The 18,395-nt window shown below is 48.6% G+C and overlaps 1 pseudogene; it reads right to left on the reverse strand.

Moving 5' to 3' along the window:
* Positions 1-14: 14 nt before the first annotated feature.
* LOC124029656 lies at positions 15-14,814 on the reverse strand (annotated as a pseudogene).
* Between the last annotated feature and the right edge of the window lie 3,581 nt (positions 14,815-18,395).

Here is an 18,395-nt window from a genome sequence, read left to right on the forward strand (position 1 = left end):
CCCTCCCACCTCACCTTGGTTTTGGGGACCACCCCAGTCCTAGCCTGGTATCAACGAGGAGGCAGCAACCTCTGAGAGATAGCCCTGGTTGGGGATCAGGCAGCCACGGCCAAAACAACACGGACAGCACAGCTACACAGAGAAACAGAGGGGAGGAGGAGGGCAGGGGGAGGACAGAGGGAGGAGGAGGAGAGAGGAGGAAGGGTAGAGGGTGGGGAGAGTTAAATTAACTGTTAAAATTAATGTAAAAAAATAGAGAGAGAAAGGGAGGAGAGAAGAGGAGGGGATGAGGAGAGAGAAAGAGGAGAGGGGAGGAGGAGAGAGAAAGAGGGAAGAGAGAGGCAAATAGGACATAGGAACAGGTGAAGAGAGAGGAGACGGATAAAGACAGAGATAGAAACAGAAAGCAGAGCATAGTGAGAACTAGGGACAGACGAGGAGAGAGGAAGAGGAGAGAGGAAGAGGAGAGAGGAAGAGGAGAGAGGAGAGAGGAAGAGGAAAAGACAGATAGAAACAGACAGAGATAGAAACAGACAAGAGCATAGTGTTACCTAGGGACAGACGAGGAGAGAGGAAGAGGAGAGACACAGAGATAAAGACAGATAGAAAAAGAAACCAGAGCATAGCGTTACCTAGGGACAGAAAAGGAGAGAGGAAGAGGAGAGAGGAAGAGAAAAAGACAGAGATAGTAACAGACCAGAGAACAGTAGAAGACAGAGATAGTAACAGACCAGAGAACAGTAGAAGACAGAGATAGTAACAGACCAGAGAACAGTAGAAGACAGAGATAGTAACAGACCAGACAACAGTGAAAGACAGAGATAGTAACAGACCAGAGAACAGTAGAAGACAGAGATAGTAACAGACCAGAGAACAGTAGAAGACAGAGATAGTAACAGACCAGAGAACAGTAGAAGACAGAGATAGTAACAGACCAGACAACAGTGAAAGACAGAGATAGTAACAGACCAGAGAACAGTGAAAGAGAGATATTAACAGACCAGAGAACAGTGAAAGACAGAGATAGTAACAGACCAGAGAACAGTAGAAGACAGAGATAGTAACAGACCAGAGATAGTAACAGACCAGAGAACAGTAGAAGACAGAGATAGTAACAGACCAGAGAACAGTAGAAGACAGAGATAGTAACAGACCAGAGATAGAAACAGACAGAGATAGTAACAGACCAGAGATAGAAACAGACAGAGATAGTAACAGACCAGAGATCAGTAGAAGACAGAGATAGTAACAGACCAGAGAACAGTAGAAGACAGAGATAGTAACAGACCAGAGATAGAAACAGACAGAGATCGTAACAGACCAGAGATAGAAACAGACAGAGATAGTAACAGACCAGAGATAGTAACAGACCAGAGAACAGTAGAAGACAGAGATAGTAACAGACCAGAGAACAGTAGAAGACAGAGATAGTAACAGACCAGAGATAGAAACAGACAGAGATAGTAACAGACCAGAGATAGAAACAGACAGAGATAGTAACAGACCAGAGATCAGTAGAAGACAGAGATAGTAACAGACCAGAGATCAGTAGAAGACAGAGATAGTAACAGACCAGAGATAGAAACAGACAGAGATCGTAACAGACCAGAGATAGAAACAGACAGAGATAGTAACAGACCAGAGATCAGTAGAAGACAGAGATAGTAACAGACCAGAGAACAGTAGAAGACAGAGATAGTAACAGACCAGAGATAGAAACAGACAGAGATAGTAACAGACCAGAGATCAGTAGAAGACAGAGATAGTAACAGACCAGAGAACAGTAGAAGACAGAGATAGTAACAGACCAGAGAACAGTAGAAGACAGAGATAGTAACAGACCAGAGAACAGTAGAAGACAGAGATAGTAACAGACCAGAGATAGTAACAGACCAGAGAACAGTGAAAGAGAGATATTAACAGACCAGAGATAGTAACAGACCAGAGAACAGTGAAAGAGAGATATTAACAGACCAGAGATCAGTAGAAGACAGAGATAGTAACAGACCAGAGAACAGTGAAAGACAGAGATCGTAACAGACCAGAGATAGTAACAGACCAGAGATCAGTAGAAGACAGAGATAGTAACAGACCAGAGATAGTAACAGACCAGAGATAGTAACAGACCAGAGAACAGTGAAAGACAGAGATAGTAACAGACCAGAGATAGTAACAGACCAGAGAACAGTGAAAGAGAGATATTAACAGACCAGAGATCAGTAGAAGACAGAGATAGTAACAGACCAGAGAACAGTGAAAGACAGAGATCGTAACAGACCAGAGATAGAAACAGACAGAGATAGTAACAGACCAGAGAACAGTAGAAGACAGAGATAGTAACAGACCAGACAACAGTGAAAGACAGAGATAGTAACAGACCAGAGAACAGTGAAAGAGAGATATTAACAGACCAGAGAACAGTGAAAGACAGAGATAGTAACAGACCAGAGAACAGTAGAAGACAGAGATAGTAACAGACCAGAGATAGTAACAGACCAGAGAACAGTAGAAGACAGAGATAGTAACAGACCAGAGAACAGTAGAAGACAGAGATAGTAACAGACCAGAGATAGAAACAGACAGAGATAGTAACAGACCAGAGATAGAAACAGACAGAGATAGTAACAGACCAGAGATCAGTAGAAGACAGAGATAGTAACAGACCAGAGAACAGTAGAAGACAGAGATAGTAACAGACCAGAGATAGAAACAGACAGAGATAGTAACAGACCAGAGATCAGTAGAAGACAGAGATAGTAACAGACCAGAGAACAGTAGAAGACAGAGATAGTAACAGACCAGAGATAGAAACAGACAGAGATAGTAACAGACCAGAGATCAGTAGAAGACAGAGATAGTAACAGACCAGAGATCAGTAGAAGACAGAGATAGTAACAGACCAGAGATAGAAACAGACAGAGATCGTAACAGACCAGAGATAGAAACAGACAGAGATAGTAACAGACCAGAGATCAGTAGAAGACAGAGATAGTAACAGACCAGAGAACAGTAGAAGACAGAGATAGTAACAGACCAGAGATAGAAACAGACAGAGATAGTAACAGACCAGAGATCAGTAGAAGACAGAGATAGTAACAGACCAGAGAACAGTAGAAGACAGAGATAGTAACAGACCAGAGAACAGTAGAAGACAGAGATAGTAACAGACCAGAGAACAGTAGAAGACAGAGATAGTAACAGACCAGAGATAGTAACAGACCAGAGAACAGTGAAAGAGAGATATTAACAGACCAGAGATAGTAACAGACCAGAGAACAGTGAAAGAGATATTAACAGACCAGAGATCAGTAGAAGACAGAGATAGTAACAGACCAGAGAACAGTGAAAGACAGAGATCGTAACAGACCAGAGATAGTAACAGACCAGAGATCAGTAGAAGACAGAGATAGTAACAGACCAGAGATAGTAACAGACCAGAGATAGTAACAGACCAGAGAACAGTGAAAGACAGAGATAGTAACAGACCAGAGATAGTAACAGACCAGAGAACAGTGAAAGAGAGATATTAACAGACCAGAGATCAGTAGAAGACAGAGATAGTAACAGACCAGAGAACAGTGAAAGACAGAGATAGTAACAGACCAGAGATAGAAACAGACAGAGATAGTAACAGACCAGAGATAGAAACAGACAGAGATAGTAACAGACCAGAGATCAGTAGAAGACAGAGATAGTAACAGACCAGAGAACAGTGATACCTTGTGAAAGTATTTGGTCCATTTAGGGTTGAGGTGACCGTAAGGCTCTTCAGACTTTGGTTTGAAAACACCAAGGATTTTCTGGATGGGAAAAAAGGGAATCAACAGTATTTAATAAAGCCCCGACACCATCAGCAGTTATCACAAAGAGATTTACAGTAACCCGGACCATCAGCAGTTATCACAAAGAGATTTACAGTAACCCGGACCATCAGCAGTTATCACAAAGAGATTTACAGTAACCCGGACCATCAGCAGTTATCACAAAGAGATTTACAGTAACCCGGACCATCAGCAGTGATCACAAAGAGATTTACAGTAACCCGGACCATCAGCAGTTATCACAAAGAGATTTACAGTAACCCGGACCATCAGCAGTGATCACAAAGAGATTTACAGTAACCCGGACCATCAGCAGTTATCACAAAGAGATTTACAGTAACCCGGACCATCAGCAGTTATCACAAAGAGATTTACAGTAACCCGGACCATCAGCAGTTATCACAAAGAGATTTACAGTAACCCGGACCATCAGCAGTTATCACAAAGAGATTTACAGTAACACAGACCATCAGCAGTTATCACAAAGAGATTTACAGTAACCCGGACCATCAGCAGTTATCACAAAGAGATTTACAGTAACCCGGACCATCAGCAGTTATCACAAAGAGATTTACAGTAACCCAGACCATCAGCAGTTATCACAAAGAGATTTACAGTAACCCAGCCTAGACCCTAATGGAAGAGCTTTACAGTAACCCAGCCTAGATTCTAATGAAAGAGATTTACAGTAACCCAGCCTAGACCTAATGAAAGAGCTTTACAGTAACCCAGCCTAGACCCTAATGAAAGAGCTTTACAGTAACCCAGCCTAGACCCTAATGGAAGAGCTTTACAGTAACCCAGCCTAGACCCTAATGAAAGAGCTTTACAGTAACCCAGCCTAGAGCCTAATGGAAGAGCTTTACAGTAACCCAGCCTAGACCCTAATGAAAGAGCTTTACAGTAACCCAGCCTAGAGCCTAATGGAAGAGCTTTACAGTAACCCAGCCTAGGCATCACAGACTACAGAGACTGAGGACCACATCAGGGCCAGAAAGACAACTCCATCACAGACTACAGAGAGACTGAGGACCACATCAGGGCCAGAAAGACAACTCCATCACAGACTACAGAGAGACTGAGGACCACATCAGGGCCAGAAAGACAACTCCATCACAGACTACAGAGAGACTGAGGACCACATCAGGGCCAGAAAGACAACTCCATCACAGACTACAGAGAGACTGAGGACCACATCAGGGCCAGAAAGACAACTCCATCACAGACTACAGAGAGACTGAGGACCACATCAGGGCCAGAAAGACAACTCCATCACAGACTACAGAGAGACTGAGGACCACATCAGGGCCAGAAAGACAACTCCATCACCTGGCATCATGTAGTGCAACTCCAGCACCAGTCTCTGCTAGGAGTGGGTTCAACTCCAGTCTCTGCTAGGAGTGGGTTCAACTCCAGGACCAGTCTCTGCTAGGAGTGGGTTCAACTCCAGTCTCTGCTAGGAGTGGGTTCAACTCCAGTCTCTGCTAGGAGTGGGTTCAACTCCAGTCTCTGCTAGGAGTGGGTTCAACTCCAGGACCAGTCTCTGCTAGGAGTGGGTTCAACTCCAGGACCAGTCTCTGCTAGGAGTGGGTTCAACTCCAGGACCAGTCTCTGCTAGGAGTGGGTTCAACTCTAGTCTCTGCTAGGAGTGGGTTCAACTCCAGGACCAGTCTCTGCTAGGAGTGGGTTCAACTCCAGTCTCTGCTAGGAGTGGGTTCAACTCCAGTCTCTGCTAGGAGTGGGTTCAACTCCTGCACCAGTCTCTGCTAGGGAGTGGGTTCAATTCTCTCCCTATTCCTCCCACCCCTCCCATACCTTCCACCTCACCTCCCCCCACCACCCTATATACCTTTTACCCCATCTCCCCTCCCCTATACCTTCCACCTCACCTCCCCCACCACCCTATATACCTTCTACCCCATCTCCCCTCCCCTATACCTTCCACCTCACCTCCCCCACCACCCCATACCTTCCACCCCATCTCCCTATATATCTTCCACCTCACCTCCCCCAACCCCCTACCCTATACCTTCCACCCCATCTCCCTCCAACCCCCTATACCTTCCACCTCACCTCCCCCACCCCCTCCCCTATACCTTCCACCCCATCTCCCCCACCCCTATATATACCTTCCACCCCATCTCCCCCACCCCCTATATACCTTCCACCTCACCTCCCCCACCCCCTCCCCTATACCTTCCACCCCATCTCCCTCCAACCCCCTATACCTTCCACCCCGCCTCCTCCATACCTTCCACCTCACCTCCCCCACCACCACCCTATATACCTTCTACCCCATCTCCCCTATACCTTCCACCCCACCTCCCCCACCCCCTATACCTTTCCACCCCACCTCCCCCACCCCCTATACCTTCCACCCCACCTCCCCCAACCCCTTATACCTTCCACCCCTCCTCATCCATAACTTCCACCTCACCTCCCCCACCCCCTCCCCTATACTTTCCACCTCCCCACCCCCATACCTTCCACCTCACCTCCCCCACCCCCTATATCTCCCACCTCCCCTCCCTCCACCCCTCCATACCCCCCTATATCTTCCACCTCACCTCCTCCACCCCCCTATACCTTCCACCTCCCCCACCCCCTATATCTTCCACCTCCCCTCCCTCCACCCCTCCTCCATACCCCCCCCACTCCCCCTTTCCTCACCCCTTTGGAGTCTTTAACGAAGTAACTCCCGCTAGAACCCTGAGAGATTCTCTCTGGGAAGACTCCGCCCTCGATGGCCTGCTCCGCCCTCTGAATGATGTCACCAAACTCTGGGTCACCGGGGAAATGGTTAAAGTCTCCACTACTGTTACCTGAATGGAGGGGAGAGAGAGAATGTTGACTTGTTTTTCTTTAAAATAGGCCATCGTCATTACATTAAAACAAAATAAACATATGTTTCCCATTACAAATGTATATTTTAACATGCCCTCTCCACGGAGATAGACAGAGAGAGAAATATTTTCTGTACATTTTTTATTGTTTATTTCACTTTTACTTAATATCTAGGTCACTTGCTTTGGCAATGTTAACATAGGTTTCCCATGTCAATAAAACCCTTAAAATGAATTGAGAGAGACACGGCGAGAGCAACATGGAGAGAGAAACAGAGAGACAGAGAGACTCAGAGAGCATAGCCTTGCTATTGAGAAAGGCCGTCGTAGGCAGACATGTGCAACACTGCCCACAAAATGAGGTAAAAAAACTAAGCTGCACTTCCTGACCTCTTGCCAAATCTTTGACCATAGAGACACATATGTCCCTCAGATTACACAGATCCACAAAGAATTAGAAAACAAACGCAATTTTGAAAAACTCCCATATCTACTGGGTGAAATACCACAGTGTGCCCATCATCACAGCAGTAAGATGTGTGACCTGTTGCCACGAGAAAAGGTCAACCAGGGAAGAACAAACACCATTGTAAATACAACCCATATTTATGTTGATTTCCCTTTTGTACTTGAATCTAGTCACACATCATTACAACACTGTATATATACATATAACATTTTAAAATGTCTTTATTATTTTTGGAAAGTCTGTGAGTGTAATGTTTACAGTTCATTTGTTTTTGTTTATTTAACTGTTGTTTATTATCTATTTCACCTGCTTTGTTAATGTTAACATGTGTTTCCCATGACCCCCCCCACCAAAAAAAAAGGCCCTTAAATTGCAAGTGAAATTGGTCTAGGAAGAGTGGGGTTAACTGGTCTAGGAAGAGTGGGTTTAACTGGTCTAGGAAGAGTGGGTTTAACTGGTCTAGGAACAGTGGGTTTAACTGGTCTAGGAACAGTGGGTTTAACTGGTCTAGGAACAGTGGGGTTAACTGGTCTAGGAACAGTGGGGTTAACTGGTCTAGGAACAGTGGGGTTAACTGGTCTAGGAACAGTGGGTTAACTGGTCTAGGAACAGTGGGTTAACTGGTCTAGGAACAGTGGGTTAACTGGTCTAGGAACAGTGGGTTAACTGGTCTAGGAACAGTGGGGTTAACTGGTCTAGGAACAGTGGGGTTAACTGGTCTAGGAACAGTGGGGTTAACTGGTCTAGGAACAGTGGGGTTAACTGGTCTAGGAACAGTGGGGTTAACTGGTCTAGGAACAGTGGGGTTAACTGGTCTAGGAACAGTGGGGTTAACTGGTCTAGGAACAGTGGGGTTAACTGGTCTAGGAACAGTGGGGTTAACTGGTCTAGGAACAGTGGGGTTAACTGGTCTAGGGACAGTGGGGTTAACTGGTCTAGTGACAGTGGGGTTAACTGGTCTAGGGACAGTGGGGTTAACTGGTCTAGGGACAGTGGGGTTAACTGGTCTAGGGACAGTGGGGTTAACTGGTCTAGGGACAGTGGGGTTAACTGGTCTAGGGACAGTGGGGGTTAACTGGTCTAGGGACAGTGGGGTTAACTGGTCTAGGGACAGTGGGGTTAACTGGTCTAGGGACAGTGGGGGTTAACTGGTCTAGGGACAGTGGGGTTAACTGGTCTAGGGACAGTGGGGTTAACTGGTCTAGGGACAGTGGGGTTAACTGGTCTAGGGACAGTGGGGTTAACTGGTCTAGGGACAGTGGGGTTAACTGGTCTAGGGACAGTGGGGTTAACTGGTCTAGGGACAGTGGGTTAACTGGTCTAGGGACAGTGGGGTTAACTGGTCTAGGGACAGTGGGGTTAACTGGTCTAGGGACAGTGGGGTTAACTGGTCTAGGGACAGTGGGGGTTAACTGGTCTAGGGACAGTGGGGTTAACTGGTCTAGGGACAGTGGGGTTAACTGGTCTAGGGACAGTGGGGTTAACTGGTCTAGGGACAGTGGGGTTAACTGGTCTAGGGACAGTGGGGTTAACTGGTCTAGGGACAGTGGGGTTAACTGGTCTAGGGACAGTGGGGTTAACTGGTCTAGGGACAGTGGGGTTAACTGGTCTAGGGACAGTGGGGTTAACTGGTCTAGGAACAGTGGGGTTAACTGGTCTAGGAACAGTGGGGTTAACTGGTCTAGGAACAGTGGGGTTAACTGGTCTAGGAACAGTGGGGTTAACTGGTCTAGGAACAGTGGGTTAACTGGTCTAGGAACAGTGGGGTTAACTGGTCTAGGAACAGTGGGGTTAACTGGTCTAGGAACAGTGGGGTTAACTGGTCTAGGAACAGTGGGTTAACTGCCTGTTCCGGATACTAGTCCAACGCTCTAACCACTAGGCTACCCTGCCGCCCCATACATGTGTATGTAACTAGCTAAAGCAGCATCTATAGCTGTGGTATCAGATCAACTCTGCAGTGTCAACGTTTGTTTGCTTTGGTTGTGGTCGACCCTGGTGGAGGGTGCCTCCCAAACAGCACCCTATTCCCTACATTGGGCCCTGGTCAAAAGTAGTACACTATGTAGGGAATAGGGTGTTGTTTTGGGAGGCAGACGCACTGTGAGCTAGGTGCAAAGTCAAGAGAAACATGGCTCCTTAGTTATATGGAGGTTAAACACACACACACAGACACACACACACACACACACACACAGAGAAAGGCCCACACACACACACACAGAGAGGCCCCCACACACACACAGCCCCCCACACACAGACACACAGAGAGGCCCCAACACACACACAGCCCCACAGAGAGGCCCACACACACAGCCCCACACAGCCCCACACACACACAGCCCCACACGCACACACACACACAGAGAAAGGCCCACACACACACACACACAGAGAGGCCCCCACACACACACAGCCCCCCACACACAGACACACAGAGAGGCCCCAACACACACACAGCCCCACAGAGAGGCCCACACACACAGCCCCACACAGCCCCACACACATACAGCCCCACACGCACACACACACACAGAGGCCCACACACACAGCCCCACACACACACAGAGAGCCCCACACACAGCCCCTCCCCACACACTGTGTAGCTGTCTCAGTAGATGACACTTCCTTTACCCCATTTAGAAAGTAAAAGGAGAACAACTGATGACAACAACACAGCTTCATATATCCCCATCAGACAGAGAGGGGAGGAAGAGAGAGCTGGGGGGAGAGAGAGAGCTGGGGGGAGAGAGAGAGCTGGGGGGAGAGAGGGAGAGCTGGGGGAGAGAGGGAGAGCTGGGGGAGAGAGGGAGAGCTGGGGGAGGGAGAGAGCTGGGGGAGAGAGAGAGCTGGGGGAGAGAGAGAGCTGGGGGGAGAGAGAGAGCTGGGGGGAGAGAGAGAGCTGGGGGGAGAGAGGGAGAGCTGGGGGAGAGAGGGAGAGCTGGGGGAGAGAGAGAGCTGGGGGGGAGAGGGAGAGCTGGGGGAGAGAGGGGAGAGCTGGGGGAGAGAGAGAGGGAGAGCTGGGGGAGAGAGAGAGAGAGAGAGAGAGAGAGAGAGAGAGAGAGAGAGAGAGAGAGAGAGAGAGAGAGAGAGAGAGAGCTGGGGGGAGAGAGAGAGCTGGGGGGAGAGAGAGAGCTGGGGGGAGAGAGCAAACTAGAACCATTTGGCTCTAAACAGAGAGGACACAGTGGCAGAATACCACTGTGACTGACCCTAAACAGAGAGGACACAGTGGCAGAATACCACTGTGACTGGCTCTAAACAGAGAGGACACAGTGGCAGAATACCACTGTGACTGGCCCTAAACAGAGAGGACATAGTGGCAGAATACCACTGTGACTGACCCTAAACAGAGAGGACATAGTGGCAGAATACCACTGTGACTGACCCTAAACAGAGAGGACACAGTGGCAGAATACCACTGTGACTGACCCTAAACAGAGAGGACATAGTGGCAGAATACCTGACCACTGTGACTGACCCTAAACAGAGAGGACACAGTGGCAGAATACCACTGTGACTGGCCCTAAACAGAGAGGACACAGTGGCAGAATACCTGACCACTGTGACTGACCCTAAACAGAGAGGACACAGTGGCAGAATACCTGACCACTGTGACTGACCCTAAACAGAGAGGACATAGTGGCAGAATACCACTGTGACTGACCCTAAACAGAGAGGACATAGTGGCAGAATACCACTGTGACTGACCCTAAACAGAGAGGACACAGTGGCAGAATACCACTGTGACTGACCCTAAACAGAGAGGACATAGTGGCAGAATACCACTGTGACTGACCCTAAACAGAGAGGACATAGTGGCAGAATACCACTGTGACTGACCCTAAACAGAGAGGACATAGTGGCAGAATACCACTGTGACTGGCCCTAAACAGAGAGGACATAGTGGCAGAATACCACTGTGACTGGCCCTAAACAGAGAGGACATAGTGGCAGAATACCACTGTGACTGACCCTAAACAGAGAGGACATAGTGGCAGAATACCACTGTGACTGACCCTAAACAGAGAGGACATAGTGGCAGAATACCACTGTGACTGACCCTAAACAGAGAGGACATAGTGGCAGAATACCACTGTGACTGACCCTAAACAGAGAGGACATAGTGGCAGAATACCACTGTGACTGACCCTAAACAGAGAGGACATAGTGGCAGAATACCACTGTGACTGGCCCTAAACAGAGAGGACATAGTGGCAGAATACCACTGTGACTGGCCCTAAACAGAGAGGACATAGTGGCAGAATACCACTGTGACTGACCCTAAACAGAGAGGACACAGTGGCAGAATACCTGACCACTGTGACTGACCCTAAACAGAGAGGACACAGTGGCAGAATACCACTGTGACTGACCCTAAACAGAGAGGACACAGTGGCAGAATACCTGACCACTGTGACTGACCCTAAACAGAGAGGACACAGTGGCAGAATACCTGACCACTGTGACTGACCCTAAACAGAGAGGACACAGTGGCAGAAGACCTGACCACTGTGACTGACCCTAAACAGAGAGGACACAGTGGCAGAATACCTGACCACTGTGACTGACCCTAAACAGAGAGGACACAGTGGCAGAATACCTGACCACTGTGACTGACTCTAAACAGAGAGGACACAGTGGCAGAATACCACTGTGACTGACCCTAAACAGAGAGGACACAGTGGCAGAATACCTGACCACTGTGACTGACCCTAAACAGAGAGGACACAGTGGCAGAATACCTGACCACTGTGACTGACCCTAAACAGAGAGGACACAGTGGCAGAATACCTGACCACTGTGACTGACCCTAAACAGAGAGGACACAGTGGCAGAATACCTGACCACTGTGACTGACCCTAAACAGAGAGGACACAGTGGCAGAATACCTGACCACTGTGACTGACCCTAAACAGAGAGGACACAGTGGCAGAATACCTGACCACTGTGACTGGCCCTAAACAGAGAGGACACAGTGGCAGAATACCTGACCACTGTGACTGACCCTAAACAGAGAGGACACAGTGGCAGAATACCTGACCACTGTGACTGACCCTAAACAGAGAGGACACAGTGGCAGAATACCTGACCACTGTGACTGACCCTAAACAGAGAGGACACAGTGGCAGAATACCTGACCACTGTGACTGACCCTAAACAGAGAGGACACAGTGGCAGAATACCTGACCACTGTGACTGACCCTAAACAGAGAGGACACAGTGGCAGAATACCTGACCACTGTGACTGGCCCTAAACAGAGAGGACACAGTGGCAGAATACCACTGTGACTGACCCTAAACAGAGAGGACACAGTGGCAGAAGAGCACTGTGACTGACCCTAAACAGAGAGGACACAGTGGCAGAATACCTGACCACTGTGACTGACCCTAAACAGAGAGGACACAGTGGCAGAATACCTGACCACTGTGACTGACCCTAAACAGAGAGGACACAGTGGCAGAAGACCTGACCACTGTGACTGACCCTAAACAGAGAGGACACAGTGGCAGAAGACCTGACCACTGTGACTGGCCCTAAACAGAGAGGACACAGTGCCTTAATACCTGACCACTGTGACTGACCCTAAACAGAGAGGACACAGTGGCAGAAGACCTGACCACTGTGACTGACCCTAAACAGAGAGGACACAGTGGCAGAATACCTGACCACTGTGACTGGCCCTAAACAGAGAGGACACAGTGGCAGAATACCTGACCACTGTGACTGACCCTAAACAGAGAGGACACAGTGGCAGAATACCTGACCACTGTGACTGGCCCTAAACAGAGAGGACACAGTGGCAGAATACCTGACCACTGTGACTGACCCTAAACAGAGAGGACACAGTGGCAGAATACCTGACCACTGTGACTGGCCCTAAACAGAGAGGACACAGTGGCAGAAGAGCACTGTGACTGACCCTAAACAGAGAGGACACAGTGGCAGAATACCACTGTGACTGACCCTAAACAGAGAGGACACAGTGGCAGAAGACCACTGTGACTGACCCTAAACAGAGAGGACACAGTGGCAGAATACCTGACCACTGTGACTGACCCTAAACAGAGAGGACACAGTGGCAGAATACCACTGTGACTGACCCTAAACAGAGAGGACACAGTGGCAGAAGACCACTGTGACTGACCCTAAACAGAGAGGACACAGTGGCAGAAGACCACTGTGACTGACCCTAAACAGAGAGGACACAGTGGCAGAAGACCACTGTGACTGACCCTAAACAGAGAGGACACAGTGGCAGAAGACCACTGTGACTGACCCTAAACAGAGAGGACACAGTGGCAGAAGACCACTGTGACTGACCCTAAACAGAGAGGACACAGTGGCAGAAGACCACTGTGACTGACCCTAAACAGAGAGGACACAGTGGCAGAATACCACTGTGACTGACCCTAAACAGAGAGGACACAGTGGCAGAAGACCACTGTGACTGACCCTAAACAGAGAGGACACAGTGGCAGAAGACCACTGTGACTGACCCTAAACAGAGAGGACACAGTGGCAGAAGACCACTGTGACTGACCCTAAACAGATAGGACACAGTGGCAGAAGACCACTGTGACTGACCCTAAACAGAGGACACAGTGGCAGAAGACCACTGTGACTGACCCTAAACAGAGGACACAGTGGCAGAATACCACTGTGACTGACCCTAAACAGAGAGGACACAGTGGCAGAAGACCACTGTGACTGACCCAAACTTACAGAAAAGAGAAAGGCCACCAGAGGCAGACATGGCTCTCAAGAGAAGACAGACTATGTGCTCACTGCCCACAAAATGAGGTGGAAACAGAGCTGCACTTCCTCACCTCCTGCCCAATGTATGACCATATTAGAGATACATATTTCCCCCAGATTACACAGATCCACCAAGAATCTCCCATATCTGCTGGGTGAAATACCAGTGTGCCATCACAGCAGCAAGATGTGTGACCTGTTGCCACAAGAAAAGGGCAACCAGTGAAGAACAAACACCAGTGTAAAAACAACCCATATTTATATTTAAATAGCACTTTAAATAGTTAAAACGCACAAAAGAGAGAGAGAGACGCCATGTCTAGCAAGCTACTAACATGAACGCATTATTCTATTCTCCTCCGGTCACCACCGGCTCTTTACCTGGCGAGGTAAGGTTATCTTTATCCGACGATGAACTCCGTCGGTTCCGCCTCGTCCTCTTCCGCCTCTCGCCCCGAGGTGACGACGCGCCTCCGGATAAACACGGTAACAACAGAGTCTCTTCCCCAGAACCGTCCGTCTCCAATTCGGTAAGAACACTTTCACACGAACCCGAGATCCGAATCGCGACCCCGGGGTTTGTCCCAGACCCGACTGTGTTTCTATCGAACAACGTCGACAGCGGCTCCTGTGACCGAAAGTTGAGATCCGTGGTAGAAGCAGCGGCGGAGGCGGTTACCGGGGCTATGTCATCCGCCACCACCGGATCGGTCTCGTTTGGTTCGCATTCCGACATCATTGTTGATCGCTTATTTATTTTTTATTACAGATCTTACAAATGTTTTTAAAAATTGTTTAGTTCAAACGCTACATATTTTCATCGCTCCATTGGTAAAAAAAAAACAATGTTTATTTCTTTGACACCGGCTTGCTCGATAGTCGCTAGTTACTTAGCGGGAGATTATTTCACCCGTTAATAAATTGTCCACATCAGCCAAAGATCGCTTCCGGTTTCTACAGCGCATGCGCGTTGATACCAAACGCAGCCTGACCAGATTTAAAGGGGACGTGTAGCAAATGTCTCTGCCTGAGGGGAGGAGGAAGGAGGAGGAAGGGAGATGAAGAGAGATGAAGAGAGATGAAGAGAGATGAAGAGAGATGAAGAGAGATGAAGAGAGATTGAGAAGGATGTAATTTGGGGTGTTCCTATATGTGGGCATTACTGCATATGCAGGAAACAATCTTTATACTTCTATTTGTCCATGTTTAAACTAGGATGGAGGCTGGGGAGACACTGCTAGCTAACTAGCTAGGACTCTAGTACATACAGAATGGAGGCTGAGGAGACACTGCTAACTAGCTAGGACTCTAGTACATACAGAATGGAGGCTGAGGAGACACTGCTAGCTAGCTAGGACTCTGGTACATACAGAATGGAGGCTGAGGAGACACTGCTAGCTAGCTAGGACTCTGGTACATACAATATGGAGGCTGAGGAGACACTGCTAGCTAGCTAGGACTCTGGTACATACAGAATGGAGGCTGAGGAGACACTGCTAGCTAGCTAGGACTCTGGTACATACAATATGGAGGCTGAGGAGACACTGCTAGCTAGCTAGGACTCTGGTACATACAGAATGGAGGCTGAGGAGACACTGCTAGCTAGCTAGGACTCTGGTACATACAATATGGAGGCTGAGGAGATACTGCTAGCTAGCTAGGACTCTGGTACATACAGAATGGAGGCTGAGGAGACACTGCTAGCTAGCTAGGACTCTGGTACATACAGAATGGAGGCTGAGGAGACACTGCTAGCTAGCTAGGACTCTGGTACATACAGAATGGAGGCTGAGGAGACACTGCTAGCTAGCTAGGACTCTGGTACATACAATATGGAGGCTGAGGAGACACTGCTAGCTAGCTAGGACTCTGGTACATACAGAATGGAGGCTGAGGAGACACTGCTAGCTAGCTAGGACTCTGGTACACAGTGTGCTGTGTTGTTAATGCAGTTTATGTGAAGAACACATACCATTGTAAATACAACTTATATTTTTTTTCCCCCCCATTTTGCACTCTTAACTATTTGCACATCATTACAACACGGTATATAGACATAATAAGACATTTTCAATATATTTTATTATTTTTGGAACTTTTGTAAGTGGAAGGATTTTTTGAAATCAACAAAGCATGAGAAGACTTTGCCTTTGTTTTGTTTTTGGTTTGTTTGTCAATTAGTGTGAATATGTGTTCTGTCACACTGTCATTTCGTAAAAAGCCAATTTGACATTGTTTTCACTGAGGAAATGTACATCTCTGCTTTTAATGATAATGCAGAGTATTTTCCCAAGGTTGCTGTTGACGCATATCCCAAGGTAGTTATTGGGGTCAAATTTGTCTCCACTTTTGTGGATTGTGTCATGCAGGTGAAAGAGGACCCAAAAGCGACTTAACAGAAACAGAGTTTATTTAAGTCCAAAACGGAATAACAGAAATCCTCTAGACTTGTAGAGGGGAAACAACTGGAGAAGCGGCCACAGACTGCAGGTCGCTTCGGGTAGGCGCAGGCCGTAGTCGACAGAGACACCTGCTCACACGCAGCATCTGATGAAGGCAAAAAAACACGACAGGACAGGGCGATACACAATCACAGCAAAAACACGACAGGACAGGGCGAAACGCAATCACAGCATGGTGAATACAATACAAGGAACCGACGGGACAGGAACGGATCACAAAGGAATAAATAGGGACTCTAATCAGGGGAAAGGATCGGGAACAGGTGTGGGAAGACTAAATGATGATTAGGGAGTAGGAACAGCTGGGAGCAGGAACGGAACGATAGAGAGAAGAGAGAGCGAGAGAGGAGAGAGGGAGGGGGAGAGAGAGTGGATAGAAGGAGGGAAAGAACCAAATAAGACCAGCAGAGGGAAACGAATAGCATGGGGAGCACAGGGACAAGACATGATAATAAATGACAAACATGACAGTACCCCCACTTCACCGAGCGCCTCCTGGCGCACTCGAGGGAGGAATCTCTGGCGGCAACGGAGGAAATCATCGATGAGTGAACGGTCCAGCACGTCCCGAGACGGAACCCAACTCCTCTCCTCAGACCGTAACCTCCCAATCCACTAGGTATTGGTGACCCCGTCCCCTCGAGAACGCATGTCCATGATCTTATGTACCTTGTAAATAGGTGCGCTCGACAAGGACGGGAGGGGGGAGGGAAGACGAACGTGGGGTGCGAAGAAAGGGCTTAACACAGAGACATGGAAGACAGGGATGGACGCGACGAAGATGTCGCGAAGGCGCAGTCGCACAGCGACAGGATTGACGACCTGGGAGACACGGAACGGACCAATGAACCGCGGAGTCAACTTACGAAGCTGTCGTAAGAGGAAGGTTGCGAGTGGAAAGCCACACTCTCTGGCCGCAACAATACCTTGGACTCTAATCCTGCGTTTATTGGCGGCTTTCACCGTCTGTGCCCTGTAACGGCAAAGTGCAGACCTCACCCTCCTTCCAGGTGCGCCACAACGTTGGACAAACGCTTGAGCTGGGAGGGAACGCTGACTCGGCAAGTTGGGATGAGAACAGAGGAGGCTGGTAACCCAGACTACTCTGAAACGGAGATAACCCGGTAGCAGACGAAGGAAGCGACTGTGAGCGTATTCTGCCCAGGGGAGCTGTTCTGCCCAAGACGCAGGGTTTCTGGAAAGAAAGGCTGCGTAGTATGCGACCAACGTCTGATTGGCCTCTGCTGCTTGACCGTTAGACTGGGGATGAAACCCGGAAGAGAGACTGACGGACGCACCAATCAAACGACAGAACTCCTCCAAAACTGTGACGTGAATTGCGGGCTCTGTCTGAAACGGCGTCTAACGGAGGCCATGAATTCTGAATACATTCTCGATAATGATTTGTGCCGTCTCCTTAGCGGAAGGAAGTTTAGCGAGGGGAATGAAATGTGCCGCCTTAGAGAACCTATCGACAACCGTCAGAATCACAGTCTTCCCGCGCACACAAAGGCAGACCGGTAATGAAGTCTAAGGCAATGTGAGACCATGGTCGAGAAGGAATGGGAGCGGTCTGAGACGACCGGCAGGAGGAGAGTTACCCGACCAGTCTGCGCGCAGTCCGAACAAGCAGCCACGAACGGCGCGTGTCACGCTCCTGAGTCGGCCACCAAAAGCGCTGGCGAATAGACGCAAGAGTGCCTCGAACACCGGGATGACCAGCTAACTTGGCAGAGTGAGCCCACTGAAGAACAGCCAGACGAGTGGAAACAGGAACGAAAAGGAGGTTACTAGGACAAGCGCGCGGGCGACGCAGTGTGCGTGAGTGCTTGCTTAACCTGTCTTTCAATTCCCCAGACTGTTAACCCGACAACACGCCCATAAGGAAGAATCCCTCGGGATCAGTAGAAGCCACAGAAGAACTAAACAGACGGGATAAGGCATCAGGCTTGGTGTTCTTGCTACCCGGACGGTAAGAAATCACAAACTCGAAACGAGCGAAAAACAACGCCCAACGAGCTTGACGGGCATTAAGTGGTT

Source organism: Oncorhynchus gorbuscha, unplaced genomic scaffold (genome assembly GCF_021184085.1).
Source record: "Oncorhynchus gorbuscha isolate QuinsamMale2020 ecotype Even-year unplaced genomic scaffold, OgorEven_v1.0 Un_scaffold_7184, whole genome shotgun sequence".
Lineage (NCBI taxonomy): Eukaryota > Metazoa > Chordata > Actinopteri > Salmoniformes > Salmonidae > Oncorhynchus > Oncorhynchus gorbuscha.